The sequence below is a fragment of the Sebastes fasciatus genome, chromosome 19 (genome assembly GCF_043250625.1).
Source record: "Sebastes fasciatus isolate fSebFas1 chromosome 19, fSebFas1.pri, whole genome shotgun sequence".
Classification (NCBI taxonomy): domain Eukaryota; kingdom Metazoa; phylum Chordata; class Actinopteri; order Perciformes; family Sebastidae; genus Sebastes; species Sebastes fasciatus.
In genome coordinates this window covers 14719536-14726755 of record NC_133813.1, presented here as the reverse complement: position 1 = coordinate 14726755, position 7220 = coordinate 14719536, and the positions used below count along the sequence as shown (strand labels likewise).

The following is a 7220-nucleotide window of genomic DNA, read 5'->3' as shown; positions in this document are numbered from 1 at the left end:
GGCCATTTAGCACTGACAGGCACAGGCAGGCAGAGATAACCCTCTCAACAGTCACCATCTGTAATGATGACCAGCAGACACTAGATGGCACTAGGCAGACCATAAATGAGGCAGCTTTGAAGTGTGCACCATAGGAAGGAAGTACTCAGCTGTGAATTGCTTCCTGACTGCTTAAATGGCTTTGATGTTGTGGAGAAATACTGAAATATAAGCTAAACTTGATTTTTTATTGAGTTTGGAAAGCTCCTTTATACGATCCCCAGGGGGTGAAGGAGACATCACATGATACACAATTTTCAGAGCTGAATACAAGTAGTGATTTTTCAGCTTTTGTATTAATATTAAATGCATTTGTGCAAAGAAAATGGCTTCAAAGTAACAAATTTGGTCTCCTTTACACCCTCATCTGCACTTCAGGTCCTTTGACTTTTTTTACTGTATTTGTGAAAATGCATCGGAACAGATTCTATGCATGCACAATAGGCCCACAATAGACTCAGTGTTATGTCTTGCCAACTCGTCACATACTGTCACATCCCTTGGTGTCACTTTGGGTTTTGGCATTAAAAGCACTATAGTTAGGTTTAGGAAAGAACAACATGGTTGGGCTTAAAACTGCTACGTTTGTGCATAAAATCTTTTTTAGTCGTAAATTCGTGAGCCTGGTTGGCAGCTCAGGGCTTTTGCCCTTTTCTATCCATAGGCATCATTGGAGGGAGGAGAGAGGAGATGGAGGAGGAGCCCAGTTGGTGTTGAGGGGGCATGGCCCATGCCAGGCCAGTTGAGGAAGTTTTTTTTTTCTTTTCTTGGAAAAAGAATATATATATATATATATTCTTTTTTCTTAATTTTTTTCCTTTCTTTTCCTCATTATAAAATAAAATGAAATATGGAGAAAACAAAATAGAGAGAAAAAAAACCACCACAATCATTTTATTTCTTTTCTTGTTTTGTTTTATATATATATATATATATATATATTATTTTTTTTAACTTTTTTTCTTTTCTTTTCCTCATAACAAAATAAAATGAAATGAAATGAAATATGGATAAAACAAAATGGAGAGAATAATAATAATAATAATAATAATAATAATAATAATAATAATAATAATAATAATAATAATAATAATAATAACAATAATAATAATAATAATAAAAACAATTTCAAAAAAGAAATAAAGAAAACTTTAAAACTTTAAATGAGCAATAATGTTGGAGTTTGGACAGTTATATATATAACATTTAACAAACCTGTATTATATTATATATATATTTTACTCCCCCAGTTGTGTGTGTGTGTTACTATAGAAACGGTTAAATGACAGTCCCCCCTCGCAGAGAGCCAATGGAGAGCCACCCTGAGGTGTCTTGTTACTCCCAGCCAGCCCACGCTCTAGCTGGGCTAAAGGAGGGGTTATACTCCGCTCCTCCTCGGCAGTAATGGTGACTACTCGGCTGCGCTGCTTGGAGGGAGCTCTACGCTGTGTTGTTACCATCAAACACGACTTCTGAACTATTTCCTGGACGAAGAGAGATTTGTTTATTTGGTTCTTATTGAACTGTTTAACTGGATTTGTAGCTGGATGTTGTGTGGAGACCTGTTGCTCTGCTGCCTCGCCGCATAACGTTGGTCAACTCGTCTCCAACATGTTGCTTTGTGGATGGGGTGGCCTCTGGTCATAGCCTCGACGAACCATTTCCCTCTCAAGTGATTTTATAGCTCTTCTCCACTGGTAAGTTTAAACACTTTATGTACAAAAAGTTAACTAACTTTTAGCCCAACTGTGCTAGTAAACAGTCTGTTTTGTTGATCTCGACCTGAAAGTAGTGCTCTATTTTATGTTAAAGTCACAACAATGCTGCTGCCTGACATTTAAAAAAATATATATTTTATTTATTTATACTGCACAAAATCCAGTCATGAAAAAAAAACAAGAAATGTGTCAGGAGAGGTCAAGAAGCCACAGGCTTATACAAAGTAAAAAAAAAGGAAGAAAGATCTAAACTAACAATCATTAAAAAATACAACAAAAGTTAAACAACAACAAGAAGCACACAAAATGTGCAGAAAAACCTAACAAAACAGTGGAAAACAATCCAATAAAAACAATGAAATACATACAAAAAAACAGTACAGAAAAAAATAAAATATATCTAAACATATTAATTTATTTATTTATTTTGTATTTATTTATTTGCACATATATAAAACTGCACAAAATCCAGTCATGCAAACAAACAATAAATGTGTCAGGAGAGGTCAAGAAGCCACAGGACCCCAGGAGAAAAAAAAACAATAACAAAAAAGGAAGAAAGATCTAAACTAACATTATTTAAAAAATACAACAAAAGTTAAACGACAACCAGAAGTACACAAAATGTGCAGAAAAACCCTAACCAAACAGTAGAAAACAATCCAATAAAAACAATGAAATACATAGAAAAGAAAATATATCTAAACATATTTATTTATTTTGTATTTATTTATTTGCACATATATAAAACTGCACAAAATCCAGTCATGAAAAAAAACAAGAAATGTGTCAGGAGAGGTCAAGAAGCCACAGGCTTATACAAAGGACCTCCACAGGAGAAAAAAACAATAACAAAAAAGGAAGAAAGCTCTAAACTAACATAATTTAAAAAATACAACAAAAGTTAAACAACAAGAAGTACACAACATGTGCTGAAAAACCCTAACCAAACAGTGGAAAACAATCCAATAAAAACAATGAAATACATACAAAAGAAAAAGTACAGAAAAAAAAGAAAATGTATCTAAACATATCAAAAGATAATTAGACATCATGAATTAAATGTGATGATAATTTCCTTTTAAAATGTTCTAAGGATAACGAGCTCTTGATAAAATGCATTTTGGTGTTCCATATTTTCACACCATGATATCTGAGGGAGTAGCTACTGGCCATGTTTTGTTTTGTAAAAAAAACATGGGGCACCTTTAAACCACAGTTGTATTTTTAAGTTTTTAAGAGGGAGGAGACACCACTACAACACAAATAACAGGGTGTCTGGCTATAGCTAACCAGCCACCAGCACTATTTGTGTACATTTTGTGCATTTTAGTCAACAAAGCCTTTTATATAGAGGCATAATGTGTCAAGCTGAAGGATTAAAAGGATATTAAAGAGGGACACAAATACCCCACACCTCACCTCCATACCATTATTGACACACAGTACACCTGGACTGTAATGCTGTGCAATATGCTGCCTTACACTAGTGTGTAATTGTCTGAAATATATATTAATTATTTCTTTTTTTAATATATTTTTGAGAGTTACAAGTTCTTTTTTAACATGGTCATGGAGCATATATACATATATACTGTACATTTGTGTTCCTATGCAGAGGGTAGTTTATTTATTGACTACACTGAGGGCGTTTTATATTTTAATAATTTATTTATTTATTGTGTTGAGTTGAATGTGCTACTTATTTTGTACCTTGTGCCTTTTCTACCTTTTTTCTTTTCTTAAAGCTGACTCGGAGTAAACTGCTCAGAATTCCAATGTACTTATAGGTGCAAATGGCAAATACAACTCTTGAATCTTGATTTATGGGGGTTGTGGGAAGGCAGTGTGTATATCCCCCTCCCCCGTTCATTGCCATAGAAAAGTAGTAAAGTTAGCTTAAAGCCAAAGGACATGAGGGGTTTCCATCATTGAAGCCTAAAGAGAAAGAAGGTGTGTGATTGAGCAAAGATGAAAAGTGGTTAGAGATGATGTGAGCATCATCATAGGAAAAAATGGGGGGAAAATAGTCAGTGTTGGGAAGAGGGGGGTGGTGGTGGTGTGGAGTGAGGTTTTGCAAAACCATGCTCTGCATGTCACGGTACTCATAGCAACCCTGTGATTAACAGAAATGGAGCGGATGAGGTCGAGACCAAAATGAGAAGTGAGGGCCGTCGGTCCAGAGCTGGGCTGATGATCATGGAATAGTCAGTCTGGCTGGTCCTAACCCTGCTGCTGAGCTTAAAAAACAAAACACCAACATGCAGGGTGGCTTATTGGTTAAGGGGAAACCAGTACATAACTGGAAGCTATACCAGACTCAGTGCTGTAATGGCCGAGGTGTCCATCGACAACCCTGTGTTAAACTCATTCTGAGCCTAAGCTAATCTGGGAAAAGCATGTCGGCTAATTGACTTTGACTAATTGTAAGAGGGTTAATGCAAACCAACCATCGGGTTCTCCCTTTTTTATTAAGGTGAGTCACCACTTCTGTTTAATTTCCGCAAGACACTTTAGTAAGGCACAGCTGGGACTTGCAACCACAAGCTCTCCACTCCTGTTTAGGGCTGTGTATTTTCGCAAGAATCTGGCGATACGCTACGTATCATGACACAGGGGGTAACAATTCAATACGTTGCGATATATTGCGATTTTAAAAAAATCTATTTTTAGGAAAACTGTCTCAGTATAAAAGACACACCACCATAAGTATAAAATCTGAGTTAAATAACAGTCACTATGGGGACTAACTTCATCACACGTGAATACAATTTATGCAATTCTAAGTCTGTTTTGGGACCCCATGCAGAAATATTAAAATACACCATTTTTAGAATAGGTTAAAATAATACATTTATACTCCCAGGCCATATGCATGCAAACAACTGCATGGTTTTTGCCCAAGACTGCATGTGATTATCATAAAGTGAGCATGTCTGTAACGGGGAGACTCGGGGGTACCCATTGAACCCATTTTCATTCACATATCTTGAGGTAATTCTTTAGGTTTCCTAGTTTCATTCTTCACGGTATCTTTAAAACTGAGCCCGCTACAATCTCCAAAAAACAGGATAGAGGCCGGGTCTGCCGGCGTGCCGTTGGATTTTTAAGAGGTTAATTCAAAATCAGTGTTTTGGAGAATTGATACAGTATTGCAAAACATAATATTGGGATACTCATGTGTATTGATATTTTCTTCCATTATATGTCTTCAGTTTAATAGCGTACAGTCTGGTTTTAGTTTGCTGTACACATTTTGAGAACATCAGTCCTCCTTACATCATCAGTCATGTTGGTTCAAAAGATATTCCGATCCAGGTCTTCCTAGACACCGTGTGTGTGTTTTGAATTTGAATGGTGTGCTCGCAGGCTGCATAATACAGTATGATTCTGGGAATAGAGGTTCACTCAGAGTTTGTTTTTGAATTTTCCTGGCATGACTGACTTCAGGAAGATTTTCACCTCAATGTTGGCGAAGAGCACCTCTTCTCATTGGCTTCTGTTCCAAATGTGTTTGCCAGCTGAGACCACAGTTCTGATGTTTGGAGGATATGAACAAATTCCTTCTCATATCTTATGTTATGAGTTATGCTTTTGGAAGTGAAAGTGGAATCTGGCGTTTTTATGGGACGATTGCCTCGAAAGTGAAGCTGCTCAAGTTTTTTAAAAAGATTCCGGATCAAAGAAAAGTTTTAAAGAGAAAGATGTACATGTTTTTCTGATCTTTTTTGTTCCTGGCAAATCTAGAGGGATGAGCACTGATTGAAACTGAAATGATTTCTACCTTTTTTTTGGTTTGGGATACTCAGCTGAAGTGCAATTTTTCAGGGGATTGTTTTCAAATCCATTTCATGGGTTGTAGCTGTGTCACAGACAGGAAGGTGGGAGGAAAGGAAAAGCTTCACCTAAGTGCAGAGTAAAGAGCACTATCACGTTTCCAGGATTATTTTCTTTAAAATCCTTGTGACTGTGGCCAAGACTTTCAAACACTTGGCAGGACTAAGCCTTGTTTAGGTTTTTCTTTCTAGCTATAGTGTGGGAATACATGGGAATACCTGGGAACAAACATCCCCACTGTTTGAAAAAGAGAAAGAGAATGAGGCGCTGAAGTGGTGAAGGCTGTCTGCTCTCGCTGTTTTGGGCCGCTGCCTCCTAAGCCCCCTCAATAATGAGCAGGACCATAGTCCAATGCGAGAGGAGCTGGCCTGCGCTGCAGCCTCAGCGCGGATAAAAAACATTCCACTGTAGGTCTCTGTTGAAATAACAAGGGCCGCAAAACAATCAGTCTTCACAGCACCCGCTCTCCCCATTCTCATGGGTAATGAGCAAGATGGGTAGTAACCCACTGCGCCTCAGACTTCACGCCTCCCATTGACTAGAATGGCTAACCTGCATTCCTGCATAAAGATTTAGGCCTGTGACATGCTTACTCATTAACTCTCTTCTCCAAACTCGGATTCATAGAAAGGACGTTGTTTCACATGTTGCTTTCAATAAATAAAGCCCAGCACTAATGAGGCTGCTGACCCAGTTTATGGCAAGAATGTATGGCTCAAATCTAGCACATAATGCCAAACACAACAAAACTGGTGCGTTGCTTCGTTTTCAAATATTGAGTCAACTTGTGGCTTTTTTAGCCAAGCTAGCAACGTGGCTTTAGAGATGGCAATGTTCATCTGTCAGTCTGTCGGTTGGGCCACCACTTTAGTCCGGACTAAAATATCTCAACAACCATTGGATGGATTGGCACATAATTTAGTATGGTCAGTTATGATTTTTTAAATGGTATATTCCAATGACTTTGGTGATCCACTGACCTGTTCAATCACTGCATGACTGTGATTTACGGAAAGTTACAGACATTTTTAGTCACAATTCCAGTGTTGGAAAGGTGTGGGAAACAAACCCCCAGGTTGCACGCCTGGCTTTGTTGCAAGTTTCGTAGTGGCCAAACGTTACGTGATGCCATTGGGCCCAAAAATACTTTTTTCCCGTAGACTTACATTGGGAAACATCTGTAACTCGGCAGATATTTTTTAGGTTAAAACAACCTCCCAGTATGAACACTTGAATAGCCTTTATTTAAATCATAGGTCCTTAAAGTTGTAAAATGCACTAATAGCTGAATCCAGAGTTATTCTCCTTCTTCCGTTCATGTGAATGAGCCCCAGACCGAGGCTGGAGCGAGGGCTGAGAGGCGGAGTTAAAGGAAACCCTACTGCGTCTGCTCTATGGTCCCAATGGATACGGAAAATTATGACTCCATGCGCCACTGAGCAACTTTTATAGGAATGAACGGGAGCTGGCCTCCAACGCTATATCCAGTTCTGTTTATACATCCATGGTGGGGAAGGGAGTTTCAAATGCTGTCCGACCATCCAACAAGCTGTTTGGGTACGCTGGCCCCTTAATTCTTGTTTGTTCCTGTGACTATCATTGATATCAATTGAGAAATTTTAACTT

At 38.0% G+C, this 7220-nt stretch overlaps 1 protein-coding gene across 5 annotated transcripts in view; it reads left to right on the top strand.

Moving 5' to 3' along the window:
* Nucleotides 1–1426: 1426 nt before the first annotated feature.
* Nucleotides 1427–7220, top strand: part of ptpn13 (protein tyrosine phosphatase non-receptor type 13) — a 55737-nt gene continuing 49943 nt past the window's right edge. For all 5 annotated transcript variants that reach the window (XM_074618122.1, XM_074618120.1, XM_074618121.1 and 2 more), the window contains exon 1: nt 1427–1736. The gene's annotated coding sequence lies outside the window, so the exon portion shown is untranslated. The remainder of the gene's footprint in view (nt 1737–7220) is intronic.